The following is a 17,645-nucleotide window of genomic DNA, read 5'->3' as shown; positions in this document are numbered from 1 at the left end:
AATAGAAAGATGGGGAGGGAGGACCAACTAGAAGGTGATAAGTGAGGCCAGGTGGGTTGGAAATGGTAAAGGGTTGGAGAAAAAAGAATATGATAGGAGAGGAGAATAGACCATGGGAGAAAGGAAAAAAGGAGGGGCACTGGAAGGGGGGGGGGATGCGATAGACAGGTAAGGAGAAGAGGTAAGAAGCCAGAGTGGGGAATAGAAGAGGGGTGTGGGAGGGAAAAAGTACTAGAAAGAGAAATCAATGTTCATTCCATCAAGTTGGAGGCTATCTAGAACCAATTATGATGTGTTGCTCCTCCATCCTGAGAGTAGCAGAAGATGCAGCCATGGGTGGATGTGTTGAAATGGGAATGTGGATAGGAATTAAAATGTTTGGCCACTGGGAAATTCACCTTTGTTACTTTTAAAATAAAGAGGAAAAAAAAAGGTGGGGAACATTTTATGCTCCTAAATCAGAGGATATAAAATGTCCTCAAATTAAACACTAAAGAATGGTGTTGAGAATCCAAAAATTCTTCACAAAAATAACATACAACCAATCAGAAATCCTTTCCTAAGTGGGCTGAGCATTCTAATACTGTATTTCCCCGTTGTGATTTAACATCAAAGAAAAAGAACAGTAATTAAGTATCTGATTGACATAGATCATTTACACATTTTTTTCAGCACATGTAGCATAACATTCTAATTCCAGTTTTAGATTCCAGCATAGAAAATTTGTTCAAAATGTGATCAAATATTACAAATCATATCTACAAGAATAGATTATTTACAAGTAAGTTCCTTTCATTTCAAGACTATTGGCTGGTATCCAAATACAAGACATGCAGAAATCCATAGATCAGATGAAATCTATAGATTATACTTCAATTTTATTACACAACTATTAATAAAAAGGCATCATTGAGATCAAATACTTAACAGCTTAGGCCAAACCTGTTACAATTATTCCAACATATTTCACTGTGACAAACTGAGTGAAAGAATTCATAAAACAAATATGCAGTTGGCAGGCAATGTTGCAAAAATACAAGTTTGAGATTATTTCTGATTCTTAAGGAATGTCAATTCAAAATTACTCTCGATAAGAATTTGCATTGTCTGTCTTGTTTCTTTTTTATATGAATAATGCAAAAAAAAGAACATAGAATAGTATAACACAGTACAACCAATGATGTTGTACTGACATTTAAACCTACCCCAAGATCAATCTAACCTTCCCTCCAACATATCCCTCCATTTTTCTTTATCCATGAGCCTATCTGAGTGTCTTAAATGTTCTTAATGTATCGGCCTCCACCACCAGCCCTGACAGCATGTTCCATGCACTCACTAATCTTGGTATATATATAAAAAACACCTCTGTCATCCCCCTGTACTTTATTCCAAACATCATGAAGTTATGCCCCTTTGTATTAGTCAATTCCACCCTTGGAAAAAGTCTCTGACTTCCCATTCTGTCTATGCCTCTTGTCATCAGATCGCTTTTCATCCTCCTTTTGTCCAAATAGAAAAGTCCTAGTTTACTCATCCTATCCTCAAAAGACATGCTCTCTTATCCAGGCAACATCCTGATAAATCTCTGAACCCTCTCTAAAGCTTCCACATTCTTCTTAGAACTTGAAAAATTATTCTCAAGTGTAACCTAACCAGAGTTTTATAGAGTTACAACATTACCTCGTAAGTTTTTGAACTCAGTCCCTCAACTAATGAAGGCCAACAGTCCATACAACTTAGCAACCCAATCAACTTCTGCCATAACTCTAAGGGACCCCAAGATTCCTCTTATTCCCAGAAATTCAGTGATACTAGCTGTAACTAATACAGTAAAAGAGGGTAAACACAAAGTACACTGCCGATGCTGTGGTCAAAGCAACACATACAACACGCTGGAGGAACTCAGGTCAGGCAGCATCCGTGGAAACGAGTAGTCAACAGACGAAGGGTCTCGGCCCGAAACGTTGACTGTTCATTTCCACGGATGCTGCCCGATCTGCTGAGTTCCTCCAGCGTGTTGTACGTGTTGCAGTAAAAGTGGGAGTTGGTGTGCTAGAGGGAATACAAGAATCAACATCTGCCGAGTCAGGTGCTGAATAATTAGGAATTTGAACAATTAGTTAATGGATTATTGGATTCTTACCATGCCATTTCCTCATTTCCAGTTTTGTTATTCACAGAAATTCAGTGATACTAGTTGTAACTAATAGTGAAAGAAGTATTAGTTACAGCTACTATCACAGAATTTCTAGGAAAAAGATCTACCAAAAGTGATCATTTTCAAGTGAAACTGGAAATTAACCCCACCAAAAGGATAAAGTCTTACAGTATTTATTTCTAGTTCCATATGTAATTTCCTGTACGTGCAGGGGCAACAAAATATCCTAATGCAGCAAACCTCTGTTATTCTGACATGGAGCTTGGTAGTGCTGGAATGGCAGATTCACAGGACTATTTAAAGTTAATACACCCAAAACACTTCTAATTCATATTCAAGATGCTTCAGAATAAACGATAATATTTTTCAGTGAACCAAATAAATTACAGAGGAAAGTAGGAACCAGGACATCTGCAAATTCAAAAGGATTGGGGAAGCAAGGCCCTGGAGTGCTGGGCTGTTGGAACTAGGACCTTGGCATGCAAGAATTAACATCTGAGGAAGCAGGTAATTAAGAATCTAGACATTAGATGATGGATGCAAGAGATACAGCAGACGGTGGAAACATGGACCAAAGCACACAATGTGCTGGAGGAGCTCAGCAGGTCAGGTAGCTGCTATGGATGGGAATAAACAGTCAACGTCTTGGACCAAAACATCCATCCATCAATGCTGCCTGATCTACTGAGCTCCTCCAGCACATTGTGTCTATTGAATTAGATGATGGATTATCGGACTCATTCCTCTCTTTGGAATCTTGAGAAAAATGCAACTGACGAAAACTTCAGTAGAAACAGGGAAATCATAGAGCATAGAACACCATCACACTGAGCACAGGGGCCCCCAGGGCTGTGTGCTCAGTCCAATGCTGTTCACTCTGCTGACCCACGACTGTGCAGCAATACATAGCTCGAATCACTTCATCAAGTTCATGACCGTGGTGGGTCTCACCAGCAAGAATAACGAGTCAGCATACAGAGAGGAGGTGCAGGAGCTCACAACTTTTCTCTGAATGTGAACAAAATAAGAGGTGGTTGTTGACTTCAGGAGAGCACAGAGCAACCACTCTCCGCTAAACATCGACGGCTCCTTGGTAGAGATTGTTAAGAGCACCAAATTTCTTGGTGTTCACCTGGCAGAGAATCTCACCTGGTCCCTCAACACCAGCTCCATAGCAAAGAAAGCCCAGCAGCGTCTCTACTTTCTGCGAAGGCTGAGAAAAGTCCATCTCCCACCCCCCATCCTCATCACATTCTACAGGGATTGAATTGAGAGCATCCTGAGCAGCTGCATCACTGCCTGGTTTGGGAATTGCACCGTCTCAGATCTTAAGCCCCTGCAGCAGATAGTGAGGTGAGCTAAGACGATCATCAGGGTCTCTCTTCCGCTATTACAGACATTTACACCACACGCTGCACCCACAAAGGTAGTATTGTGAAGGACCTCACACACCCCTCACACAAACTCTTCTCCCTCCTGCCATCTGGGAAAAGGTACCGAAGCATTCGGGCTCTCACGACCAGACTGTGCAACAGTTTCTTCCCCTAAGCCATCAGACTCCTCAATACTCAGAGTCTACACTGACATTTACGTCATTTATTATTATATTATAATTTGTCCTCTACTGTGCCTATTGTCTTGTTTATTAATTATTGTACTGCCCTGCACTGTTTTGTGCACTTCATGTAGTCCTGTGCAGGTCTGTAGTCTAGTGCAGTTTTTATGTTGTTTTACCATATAAACCATATAACAATTACAGCATGGAAACAGGCCATCTCGGCCCTTCTAGTCCGTGCTGAATGCTTACTCTCACCTAATCCCACTGACCTGCACTCAGCCCATAACTCTCCATTCCTTTCCTGTCCATACACCTATCCAACCTGCCTCTACCACTCCTACTGGAAGCTCATTCCACACAGCTACCACTCTCTGAGTAAAGAAATTCCCCCTCATGTTATGTAGTCTAGTGTAGCCTTGTGCTGTCTCACATAGTCTAGTGTAGTTTTGTATTGCTTCATGTAGCACCAGGGTCCTGGAGGAACGTTGATTTGTTTTTAATGTGTACTGTACCAGCAGTTTATGGTCGAAATGACAATAAACTTGACTTGACTTGACACAACACTACAGCACAGAAACAGGTTCTTCGGTCCATCTACTCTATTTCGACATGGTCATCCACCTAGTCCCATCTATCTCCAATTGGACTGTATTCTTCCAAATCCTTCATCTATGTACTTATTCAAAATTCTCATGAATGTCACACAATTGAATTCACATCTACCACTACCATTGGCAGCTCATTCCACACTCACACCATCCCCTGAATGAAGTGAAATTTTAATTTGAAGAGAATTTTTGCGAAACTTCACCATAACAAGACCAACAAACGAGCAAATTTCATGTTATATAAGACAATGATAATCACACAATTCTGAAACATGTAATTCTTAGGAAGAATCAGCAGATCATTGGACTCAATTACTGGACCTGGAGACAATCTACAACTCTTGAAACATCAATAAAGACCCATCCCATCCCAGACACTCTCTGTTCAATCTCCTGACACCTAGTAGGAGATACAGAAACACCTTAATCAAGACATTAAAACTGAAAACCAGTCTTTCAGATGGCTTCTTAGAGCAGATGTGACATAGGATCAGAAGCTGTTGAAACCTTTTGTTTTTTTAAAAAAGAAACTGCAAGAGTAAAAGGATCCTGATGGAAGCTGCAAACATGCCTCCAAACAGTAGCTGGGCTGTAGAATACAGATTACAATGGGAAATAGAAAAGATTTGTCAAAAGGGCAATGTCATGATAGTCACGGGAGATTTCAATAGGCAGGTAGATTGCGAAAATCAGGTTGGTAATGGATCCCAAGAGAATGAGTTTGTTGGGTGTCTGCAAGTTAGCTTTTTAGAGCAGTTTGATGTGAGCCTGCTGGGGGATCAGCTGTACTGTATTTGGTGTTATGTAATGAACCTGAGGCAATTAGGGGTTTAAAGTAAAGGAACCTTAGAAGTCAGTGATCACAAGATGATTGCGTTCAACTTAAAATTTGATAGGTGGAATGTAAAATCTGACATAGCAGGATTTCAGTGGAATAAAGGAAATTACAATGGTATGACAGTGGAGTTGGCCAAAGTAAATTGGAAGGAGATGCTGGAAGCATTGCAATAATGGCTTGAGTTTCTGGGGAAAATGAAGAAAGTGCAGGATAAATGGATTCCAAAAACAAAGAAATACTCAAATGACAAAATAGTACAACAGTGGCTGACAAGGGAAGTCAAAGCTAATGTAAAAACAAAAGAGAAGGCAGAAAACAAAGCAAAAATTAGCAGGAAGATAGAGGATTGGGAAGCTTTTAGAAACCTACAGAAGTCAACTAAAAGAATCATTAGTAGGGAAAAGATGAAATATGAAAGCAAGCTAGCAAACAATATCAAGGTGAATAGAAAAAGCTTTTTCAAAGATGACAGTGGATATCGACCACTAGAAAATGAGGCTAGAGAAATAATAAGAGGGGACAAGGAGATGGTAGATGAACTAAATGAGTATTTTGTATTAGTCTTCACTGTGGAAGACACTAGCAGTGTGCCAGTGAGGGAAGCAAAGTGAGTGCAGTTACTATTACAAGGGAGAAGGTTCTCAAAATGCTGAAAGACTTAAAGGTACATAAGTCACCCAAGCCAGAGGAACTGCACCCTAGGGTTCTGAAAGAGGTAGCAGTAAAGATTCTAGAGGCATTAGTATTGATCTTCCAAGAATCATTAGACCCTGGCATGGTTTTGGAGGATTGGAAAATTGCAAATGTCACATCACTCTTTAAGAAATGAGGGAGGCAGTAGAAAGAAAATTATAGACCAGTTAGTGTGACCTCAGTGGATGGGAAGGTGTTGGAATCAATTGTTAAGGATGAGGTTATGGAGTACTTGATGACACAGGACATATAGGACAAAGTCAGCATGGTTTCCTTAATGGAAAATTTTGCCTGACGAACCTGTTTGAATTCACTGAGGAGATTACAAGAAAGATAGATGAAGGGGATGCAGTGGATGTTGCATATTTGGATTTTCAGAAGGCATTTGACAAGGGCTTCATATGAGGCTGCTTAACAAGTTAAAGCTCATGGTACTAAGGAAAGTTAATAGCATGATTAGCTGATTGGTAGAAGGCAGCGAGTGAGAATAAAAGGATCCTTTTCTGGTTGGCTGCTAGTGACAAGTGGTGTTCTGTAGGGGTCAGTGTTGGGATTGATTCTTTTTATGGTGTATACCAATGATTTAGATGATGGAATAGATGGCATTGTTGCCAAGTTTGCAGACGATATGAAGATTGGTGGAGAGCAGGTAGTGGCAAATGAAATACCATGTTGGAAAATGTATGGTCATGCACTTTGGTAGAAGCAATAAATGTATAGACTCTTTTCTAAATGGGGAGAAAATCCAAAAATCTGAGATGCAAAGGAACTTGGGAGTCCTTGTGCAGAACATCCTACAGGTTAACTAGTAGTTGATAGTGAGGAAGGCAAATGCAATGTTAGCTTTCATTTCAAGAGGTCTAGAGTATATGAGCAGTGATGTGATGCTGAGGTTTTATAAGACACTAGTGAGGCCTGTCCTTGAATATTGTGAACAGGTTTGGGCTCCTTATCCAAGAAGAGATATGCTGACATTGGAGAGGGTTCAGAGCAGGTTCATAAGGATGATTCTGGGAATGAAAGGGTTATTATATGAGGAACATTTGATAGCTCTGGGTCTGTACTTGCTGGAATTTAGAAGGAAGAAGGGGGAATCTCATTGAAACCATTCGAATCTTGAAAGGTCTAGACAGAGTAGATGTGGAAAGGCTGCTTCCCATGGTGCGGATTCTAGGACAAGAGGGCGCAGCCTCAGGATAGAACATCCATTTAAAGCAGGATGCAGAGAAATTTCTTTAGCCAGAGGGTGGTGAATTTGTGGAATTTGTTACCACAGGCAGCTGTGGAGGCCAGGTCATTGGCTGTATTTAAGGTGGAGACCAATAAGTTCTTAATTGGCCACAGCGTCAAAGGTTATGGGGAGAAGGCCAGTAAGTGGGGCTGAGGAGGTGGGGTAAAAAGGGATCAGCCATGATAGAATGGCAGAGCAGATTCGATCAGCCAAATGGCCTAAATCTACTCCTATGTCTTATGGTCTAAAAACAGCTGCTTCCTGAGAGCTGTTGTGCTACATCTCAGCTTGCTGATGGCCTATGTATGTTATGGACCATCAAAGTCATTTGTCGCATGTAAAATTGGGATTTAAAAAAAATTAAGCCCTATCACATGCATTATAAATATCTGTTTTGCACGCACTGGAGTAGCACCACAACCTCATTGTCACCAGCAAAGACAGTAAGTTCTATTCTATTCTTGAATATGAATGCAGTATTAGATTCACCCAACCCAGTGAACACCAACCTACTGAATATTGCCCACCATACTTCTAGAGTAACATTTTGTAGCTCAATTCGAAAATAGAACTCCAGACTCCAACACAGACATCTTCATAATGTATATTGGATCATATCCTATAAATTTGTCCCATATAATAATTTTTTTTGGCAGCATTACTCTGCAGCTGTTAATTACATACACATTCCAACTTGCAAAACTGCTCAAATCTCCTTTATCTGTGGGCAGCAGGTAACATAGCCACTACCACAATGGCTTAACAACACTAGTGCTCACCGTTTGAGGTTTGATTCCTGCCACTGTTTGTAAGTAGTTGGTATGTTTTCTCCATGACCATATGGGTTTCCTCTAGATCAGAGGTTCCCAGCCTGGAGTCCACGTACCCCTTACTTAATGTTATTGGTCCATGGCATAAAAAGGTTGGGAACCCCTGACCAAGGGGATGAAGTTTCCTCCGCCAATCCAAAGACTTCCGATTAGGGTTAGGGTTAAAAAGTTGCAGCATACTATGTTGGCACTGGAAGTGCAATGAAATTTGTGAGCAGCCAAGCACAATTCTTGCTGATTTGATTTGATGCAAGTGATGCATTTCCCTGTATGCTTTGATATTTTGATGTACGTGACAAATAAGTCTTTAATCTTTATCTTTACTTTGTATTAACTACTAGCAGCATCACCACCAGCCAGAGGTGAAATTGACAATAAAGTTCAAATTGTATGACTGTCATTTAACTTATTCAATGCACCGAAGGGTTGATGAAATTTAAATTTCCAAATTAAAATTAAATTGTAATTACAGCACAGCATCTATTGATCTAAGAGGAAGAAATAAACAATTTTTTTTAGAAATACCCTCTGAAAAAATACTCCTATTATTAGGTCCCACATCACCAGGTTCAGGAACAGTTATTACTCTACACCAAACTCCTGAACCAGCATGGATAACTTCACTCACCTAAACACTGAACTGATTCCACAACCTATGGACTCATTTTCAAAGGTTCTACAACTCATGTTCTCAGTATTACTTATTTTTTCATTTGCACAATTTTCCTTCTTTTGCACATTGGCTGTTTGTCAGTCCCTGTTTATGTGAATGTTTTCATAAATTCTGTTGAATTTCTTTATTTTCCTGTAAATTCCAGCAAGAAAATGAAACTCAAGGTTCTCTATGGTGACATACATACTTTCTTCTCTGAAGATCGTCACCCTGTCTTGGTGAAGAGGCCAGTGAGTTCCTGAGATCAATCCCGTTGGGAGTTTAACCACCTGGTACTTAGCTCCTAGTAGAGTTGCCCATGGTGGTAAGGTCAAGTGGGAGGTACCAACGATGAACAATCCAACCACGACCTCAGTGGTGGAACTGGCAGAAGATGGTGACACATCATTTTGGTGGTGAAGGCATAAGAAGGCTGCAGCAGGGAATGGTCCCCAGACATCATACACTCCTTGTCACTGCCCCTGGCCCCAATCTGTCAAGGGCCATGCAGTGGCTGCATGGGCATCAGTATCCCCAAAGTCATACACAGGCATTCTCCATTAAGGGAATACATCCCAATACTCCAGATATGTGGATCCTAGATTGGCCTCTACAGCCACCTGAAGATCCACCAAAAGACAACCCTTTAGGAGGACATCAAGCTCAACTCGAGTGATCACGCTACTACCTTTATAAATACAGTACTTTGATAAAAGATTTACTTTGACTACTAAGGGAGAATAGCTCATCAATACTTTGCCGAAATTCAGCAACAGAGAGCTATCTTTAGAAGAGGCTATTGCTTAGTATGAAATATTTGAAGAATAGAACATAAACTATAAAGAACAAAATAAGAGGGGAAAGCGGAAGGTACTGGCTTGGCAAGTGATCAAACAAGCAGTATGGTACTTGGTTCAAGATGCAATGCATGAAGCAAATTCAGTTGCTCAGATGGTTGCAAACTGCTGTTCCAGCATGATTTAATCAAAGCCATGGCAGATGGTACACTTAAAAAAAATAAAACATAGGGTGCGACAACAAAAAGTTTTCAATACCAATCCCATCGACACCTCAAAACACAACTCCTGAAACACACAGACGAAATCAGAGTTGGCAACACAGAAAAATACAGCACAGAGAAAGGCCCTTCAGTCCATCTAGCCTTTGCCAAACCATGTAAATTGCCTACTCCCATTGACCTGCACCCAGACCATAGCCCTCCATACCCCTTCCATCCACATCCCTATCAAAATTTCTCTTCCATGTTGAAATTGAAATCATTTTCCAGATGATGATGATAAATGTACCTGAAAACGGGGAAAACAGTCTTCTGTACTTTTCTCATGAGCCTACCCAAATGTCTTGTATACCTGTATACAGCATAAAAACTGGACCTTTGGCATTCTGAGAAAAAAAATCAACTGTATGAAACAATAGAAGACACAGAAATTATAGTGTTCTGAAGCACAACAGCACAGAAAGTGGCCATTTGGCCCATCTGGCCTATGCTGACCTGGTCTTCCGTCTAGTCCCATTTACCTGCACATGGATCTCAGCCCTCCAAACCCTTCTCATCCATGTAACTATTGAGTACAGAGAAAATTTACAATGATGTTGCTGGGACTGGAGGACTTGAGTTATAAGGTAAGAATTAACAGGATAGGACTTAATTCCGTGGAATGTAGAAGACAGAGAGAAGCTTAGATAGAGGTATTCAAAATTATGAGGGGTATAGATAGGGTAATTGCAAACAGACTTTTTCCACTGAGGTTGGATGGGACTACAACTAGAGGCCATGTGTTAAGGATGAAAGGTGAAAAATTTAAGGGAAATGGGAGGGAAGGGTCATGAGAATGTGGAACAAATTGCCAGCACAAGTACATACAAGCTCAAATTCAAAATGTAAGAGAAGAATTGGATAGATACATGGATAGTAGGGGTGTGGAGTGCTGTGGTCTGAGTGCAGGTCAATGGGTCTAGGTAGTTTAAAGTGGTTCGACCTGGACCAGATGGGCCAAAGGGGCTGAATCTGTGCTGTATTTTGCTATGACTATATGCAATATATGAGAGATGACCTATTCTTTCTCAAAGTTACAGGAATTACTAGAGCACAGAGCTCTGCCTTTTGACAGTGCTGTCATGTTATTTGTATGCAAATTAATTGCTCTCAGCAGGATTATAACATTTGCCAAACACAGATCCACAATAATCAAAAGCACAAGAAATTTTGCAGATTCTGTAAATCTAAAACAACACTCACAAAATGCTGGAGGAACTCAACAGGTGGTGCAGCATCTATGGAGAGGAATTAATAGTTGACGATAATGGCCAAGACCCTCCTTCAGTACAATAATCATACTTCTTTGATAATCATTGTTACATTACACAAAGTGTTATAATATATCATTGTGCAAATCCTTGTAGCTTCATAACCTTCATAAGTGTTCTTGGGGGGGGGGGGGGGGGTGGGAAGCTATTGGGACAAGCATCTGAAAGCTCAGCTCAGTCCAGTTATCCATTTACAGTGAGGGTTGCCCAGCACAATCCCGGCTGATTTGGTGCCAATGACACATGCATATACGACAAATAAAGCCAACCTTTTCTCTTTTTATCTTTATAAACCTAAATAGTCAGATCCAGATGACCACTGGGGGGGGGGGGGGGGAAGCAGCACTTCATAGCACAACATGAACTTAATAAAACTAATACTGAGAACAGGAGTTGTAGCATCCTTGAAAGTGAGTCGGTAGGTGTGGATAAATGACATTATTCATGCTGGTTCAGGAGCCGAATGGTTGCAAGGTAACATCTGCTCCTGAACTTGGTTCACCACCAATATTTTTCTTATAGCCCTCTGATGTTAGGACACAGGAAGTCTCCAGAAATGATCACAGCAAATTCCACAGCAAAGTTTGAAAATAATTTACAAAAATATGATTAGGTTTCAGGTCTCAGCTACATTTTCAGTGTCTTAATTCGGGAAAATGTAAAGCTTCATTTAAGCTTTTATCCCCCCCTAGAATTATACGTTTTTGGGTGACGTTATCGAATGGTATTAAACATCTGGTGTGTATCGGATATCCAGGGAGGAGTAGCACCTCTGGTAAAGGGGCTTCTTGTGTCCGTTCTGGGGCAGCTCACTTACTTTTGGTTCCCACAGGACACTCAGCTCTAACCTGTGACTCCAAGTGACAGTGGCCAGATCCTGTACACCGCTTCGACAAGCTGGCTAAAACCAGGTGAGGGTAAGAGGCAGGCCTCATAACCTGGTGCGATTGGGACATGTCAGTCCTGGCATGTGAGATCAGCTCAGGTGGACTGGGTGGATGAGAACAACAGTGAGATCCACTGGCCCAGAAGGTGGTCCTGCAATGCTTCAAGGAGAGCGAAGGACGTGACAAGACACAGGAGTAACGCCCATCCATTGCAGCCAAGGAGGATCCTAGTTTGTGATGACTATTCACACCTCTGGACCCAGACATCCAAGGCCAAGAGAGTGGAATGGATTTTCCATCTTAAAAACTGTCCCGCACAGATTTCACTGCCATCGTCGGAGACAACGGACTACCTCCAATCACGCATTCTGGCAGGTGACTGTAAGAAGTAACATACTGAATATAATGCATTTCAGCCCTGTTGCCAACACCTTTCTGGGCTGTGGCGTGATGCAGCTGACTCTGATTTCTGTTTATAGCTGGTTTCATCACCAGGGTAGCAGTTCACAGAAGACAATGAAGAAACAGTGACAGGGATCAAGGGAGGTGGGGTGGGGGAAGAGAATGATTAAGAGCTGAGAATAACGGTATTTTAAATACTAGGCAAATGTCGTGAAAGAGTGCAAACGTATGAAGACAGGAATCAAAATCAGATTTAATAATTCGCAAGATTTGGTTTGTGGCAGCAGTCCATTGTAATATAAAATATTTTTAAAATGTAATAATACTATATAAATTAAATAAGTAGTCCAAAAAGAAAAATAAATAAATTTTAAAGATGGTCAGGGGCGGAATTAGAGGCGAGACGTGAAGGGAAGAAATGATGATAAAATAAGTATTGGGATTGGCAGTATGAAGCACCGCTGGCCCGGGATTCAGCTGACTGAAGGGTGGGGCACCTGTGGGGAGGGTGACGGATGGCCACCAAGCACAACAAGAGGTGGACGGTGTGGTAGGCAGTGGGACAAATTGGGTCTGTTGGAACCGGGGTGGGGGCGAGGGTGAGTGCTTACATTCAGCACTTTCCCAACCATCTCCCGCAATGTTTTAGTTCAGAAGCGCCTTTGACTATCAACAGCAATAAAGAAATGAATCTTATACCGCGCAGCGCACTAGCCATCTCTACCCTGCGTTTTATGCCGGGGTCAGGCGGCAGAGCGAAGTGAAAGATCATAAGACACAGCGGCAGTATTAGGCCATTCGGTCCTTCAAGTATACTCTCCCATTCCATCAAAGCTGATTTTCATCCTTCTCAACCCCATTCTCCTACCATCTCCGCATAACCTTTGACGCCTTTACTAATCAAGAAACTATCAGCCTTCGCTATAAATATACCCAACGACTTGGCACCCCCAGCCGCCGATGAATTCTATAGATTCACCGCCCTTCCATGAAGAATCCAACCACGAGGAGCCGGAGAATTCTCGCCACTACGGCCGGCAAACCCAACAACAATGCCCAGCCATTAATCAGCCGTGCCCAGCAGGTCATCCACACAAAAACGGTGTCTGGCCGCCAGAGCGAGCCCGGCGGCGGTACCCCTCACCTGAAGCGCTCTCGGATCTCCGGACGTTCGGCTCCCCGGTCTCCGCAGCGCAGAGTTAGCGGTCACGTGAGCGGACGGTGGCGACGCCGCAAGCGCTCTGCTCCCCCTCCGTCTGCGAATGCTGATGGTCGCCTCGGCCACAGCGGCGGATCCTCGTTCGTAAAGGGCACGCTTTGCCCTCTGTGTGGCTCTGTCCCACCCGGCTGATTGAGCGCACCGCTCCACACGGCCGCCCAGCTGCGCAATGTGATGCAGCTCTGGCAACCGGTCCTTCCTCGTCACTCCCCTCTTTCCTCCCTCCCCTTTCTCTCTCCCCCCTCTTTCCTCCCTCCCCTTCCTCGTCACTCCCCTCTTTCCTCCCTCCCCTTTCTCTCTCTCCCCTCTTTCCTCCCTCCCCTTTCTCTCTCTCCCCTTTCCTCCCTCCCCTTTCTCTCTCTCCCCCCTCTTTCTTCCCTCCCCTTTCTCTCTCTCCCCTCTTTCCTCCCTCCCCTTTCTCTCTCTCCCCTCTTTCCTCCCTCCCTCTCTCTCTCCCCCCTCTTTCCTCCCTCCCCTTTCTCTCTCTCCCCTCTTTCCTCCCTCCCCTTCCTCGTCACTCCCCTCTTTCCTCCCTCCCCTTTCTCTCTCTCCCCCCTCTTTCCTCCCTCCCCTTTCTCTCTCTCCCCCTCTTTCCTCCCTCCCCTTCCTCATCACTCCCCTCTTTCCTCCCTCCCCTTTCTCTCTCTCCCCTCTTTCCTCCCTCCCCTTTCTCTCTCTCCCCTCTTTCCTCCCTCCCTCTCTCTCCCCTCTTTCCTCTCTCTCTCTCCCCCTCTTTCTTTCCTCACCTTTCTCTCTCCCCTCTTTCCTCACTCCCTCCCTCCCTCCCTCCCTGCACTCACATCTTTTCCCTCACACCCTTCAACACCTGGCACACTGCTCGTGTCTTCCACCGTGCAGACTGATGCAAAATGCTTATTTAGTACATCTACTATCTCCTTGTCCCCCATCGTTATTTCCCTGGCCTCATTTTCTAGCAGTCCTATATCCACTTTCATTTCTATATTATTTTTATATACTTGAAAAAGCTTTTTCTATCCACTTTGATATTGTTTGCTAGCTTGCTTTCATATTTCATCTTTTCCTTGCTTTTTGTAGGTATTTAAAAGCTTCCCAATCCTCTATCTTCCCGCTAATTTTTGCTTTGTTGTATGTGCTGTTTATATTTTTTGACTTCCCTTGTCAGCCACATTTGTACTATTTTGCCATTTGACTATTTCTTTGTTTTTGCCATACATTTATCCTGCACCTTCCTCATTTTCCCCTGAACTTAAAGCCATTGCTGTCTGCTGTAATCCATACTGGCATCTCCTTCCAATTTACTTTGGCCAACTCTGCTCTCATACTCTTGTAATTTCCTCTACTCCACTGAAATACTGCACATCAGACTTTACTTCTTGCTATCAAATTTCAATATGAGCAGAATCATATTGTGATCACTGCCTCCTAAGGGTTCTTTTATATTAAGCTCCCTAATTGCCTCTGGTTCATTACACAACACCAAATCCAGTATAGCGGATCCCCCTAGTAGGGTCAACAACAAACTGCTCTAAAAAGCCATCTCATGGGCATTCAACAAACTCACTCTTTTGGGATCCATTTCCAACCTGATTTTCCCAATCTACCTGCATATTGAAATCTCCCATGACTATCATAACATTGCCTTACTGACATGCCTCTCCTAATTCCCATTGTTATCTACAGTCCACTTTCCAACTGCTGTTTGGAAGCATGTATATAGCTTCCATCAGGGTCGTTTTACCCTTGGAGTTTCTTAACTCAACCCAAAGATTCAAAGTCTTCTGATCCTATGTCACATCTTTCTACCAATTTGATTCTATTCTTTACCAGCAGAGCAATGCCACCCCCTCTGCCTACCTTCCTAACCCTCTGATACAAGGTGTAACTTTGGACATTCCACTCCCAGCTACAAACATCTTTCTTTCAGCCACGGTTCAGTGATGGCCACAACAACATACCTGACAGTCTGTAAAAGTGCAACAAGATCGCTCACTTTATTTCTTATACTCCGGGCATTGAAATATAACACTTTGAGTACTGTATTTGCTACCCTTTTTGATTCTGCATCCCTAATGCACTGATACTCACCCTGCTGGCTGCAGTTTTGTCCTATCATCTGCCTGCCCTTCCTGACAGTCTGACTGAGCGCTCTTTGTTTATTTTTACCATGCGTCCAATCTTGAGTCCCTTCACTCCAGTTCCCAACCCCCTGCCAAATTCAGACTTCCCTCTTGTTGGAATAAGCGAGGGCAAGTCATCTCTAGTGTGACATTACCAGCACACTATGGCTTGAGAGTGTGAAAGCTAAAATCACTAATGCAAGCAGAACAGCCTTCCCAAGAACTGCTGATATGTTATCTTGAAGAAAAGTTTGTAGCCATGAAATCAGTTCAAAATGTGCTGAGAAACTCACAGAACTTGTGTGGGCTCTTGTTGTCACAGAGGAAGACCTGTGGTCGCAAGACTCTGTTGTATATTGGCAATGTAAAATACTGCAAGTGCGGTTCACTGGTTCATTAACGAGACTGACGGTGGGGAAGCTGTGTTGTCTTAGCTGTCACACAGACCAGGCCCTCATGCCATGGGGTCGCCTGAGGGGAGGAGATGCTGGAGGCAGTGTACCATGGCAAACATCCATTCTGGGTTCGGGGCAGGCCCCTCCCATTGGTAATCTCCTCCAGGGTTCACGCAGTGGAAAATGAGTTGGATTACGTTCATCTGCGGCTGCACTAGCCCGTGATGAGGAACTGCTGTGTGCTTGTTCTTGCAGAAACATGGCTTCAGGACAACATCCCATGCATCATCAATCTATAGGTCATGACTTGGGCTATATTATTTCCTTTACTGGAGTGGCAGGGCGGAGATATGTCTTTACCAAAGGCAGTGTAAGACTCTCCTCCCCTCCTCTAGCCTGCAGGTCACCCTTGGGCAAGGTGTAGCACCTGTTCAGCCCCCTGATCGAGGTCATATGAAGCCATGGGAGCAGGTGGTGGTTGGTACATAATAAAAATTCCCGGTTAGCGACCATTGACACCAGGCAGACAGTCTCTGATGAATATTGATAATGACTGGGGTCACTTGTAAAGACTTGTCAGTGTAGAAAAACTTCTGTAGAAAGGTTTGCTGTGGTCATGGGAAGACTATGATTGCCCATATCATATGACACAGCACATAATGATGATGAATGATGTTTTACTGCTATCGTAACTATATGTTCTATATGGGATTTGTGCAGTGTGTGACTGTTGGTTCTAGGTTTTGCACCTTGGCCCCGCAGGAACTCTTTCATTTGTCTGTATTCCCGTGTATGGTTGAATGATAATTAAACTTGAGCTTGAATGCTGATCACTCATTTGCTGAAAACAGAATCCCTAAGGAGGACAAATTTTCCATTCCAGTCCTTGGGAATAAAGCTTGCAAGCCAGCGAATGTTAAAGAATGTGTGGAGATCTTTATTTTGTATCTAGCATGTACAAGTAATGTTATTCATTATAGTTTGTACACGATTCCTTTAATTCCATACCATTGCAGCTGTATTCCCACTTACACCTCTAATTTTAGTAATGTAAATTTACCTTTGTGATGTTCAATATATGCAATGCATTCACAGTCACATTGGCAACACACACATAAACCTGCTGTTCCATAAGTTTTAAGCTGTTCGTTTACATAGTATGTAGAACAATACAGGCCCTTCAGCCCACGATGTTGTCTTGACCTTTTTCCGAGATCAATATAACTTTCCCACATTTGTCTTTCATCTATGTGCCTTTCTAAGAGTCTCTTAAATGTTTCTAATGATCACTTGAGAGGAAATTTCATAGAGGTATACAAAATTATGAGTCTCTTAAGTGTCCCTAACATATCTGCCTCTACCACCACATCTGGCAGGGCAAAGTTCACAGTTTAAAGTAAATTTATTATCAAAGTATTTGTATGTCACAATATGCAGCCCTGAGATTCATTTACCTGTGGGCATACTCTGCAAATCCATAGAGTAGTAACTGTAACAGGATCCAGTGTAAGACGTGTAGATGACAACAAACTGCAAATAGGAATATAAATAAATAGCAACAAATAATGAGAACATGAGATATGAGATAAAGAGTCCTTAAGGTGAGATCATTGATTGTGGAAACATCTCAATGGATGGGCAAGTGAGTGTAGTTATCCCCTTTGTTCAGGGGCTTGATGGCTGTGGGGTAGTAACTGTTCTTGTACCTGGTGGTGCAGATCCTGAGCTTCTTGTATCTTCTACC

The 17,645-nt window shown here is 42.6% G+C and overlaps 1 protein-coding gene across 2 annotated transcripts in view; it reads right to left on the bottom strand.

Annotated features, from left to right (window-relative positions):
• Positions 1–13,580, bottom strand: part of LOC132378264 (secernin-1-like) — a 58,697-nt gene extending 45,117 nt beyond the window's left edge. For both annotated transcript variants that reach the window (XM_059945035.1, XM_059945036.1), the window contains exon 1: positions 13,333–13,580. The gene's annotated coding sequence lies outside the window, so the exon portion shown is untranslated. The remainder of the gene's footprint in view (positions 1–13,332) is intronic.
• Positions 13,581–17,645: the final 4,065 nt, after the last annotated feature.

Source organism: Hypanus sabinus, chromosome 20, assembly GCF_030144855.1.
Source record: "Hypanus sabinus isolate sHypSab1 chromosome 20, sHypSab1.hap1, whole genome shotgun sequence".
NCBI classification, from domain to species: domain Eukaryota; kingdom Metazoa; phylum Chordata; class Chondrichthyes; order Myliobatiformes; family Dasyatidae; genus Hypanus; species Hypanus sabinus.
This window is presented reverse-complemented; position numbering and strand designations above follow the sequence as displayed.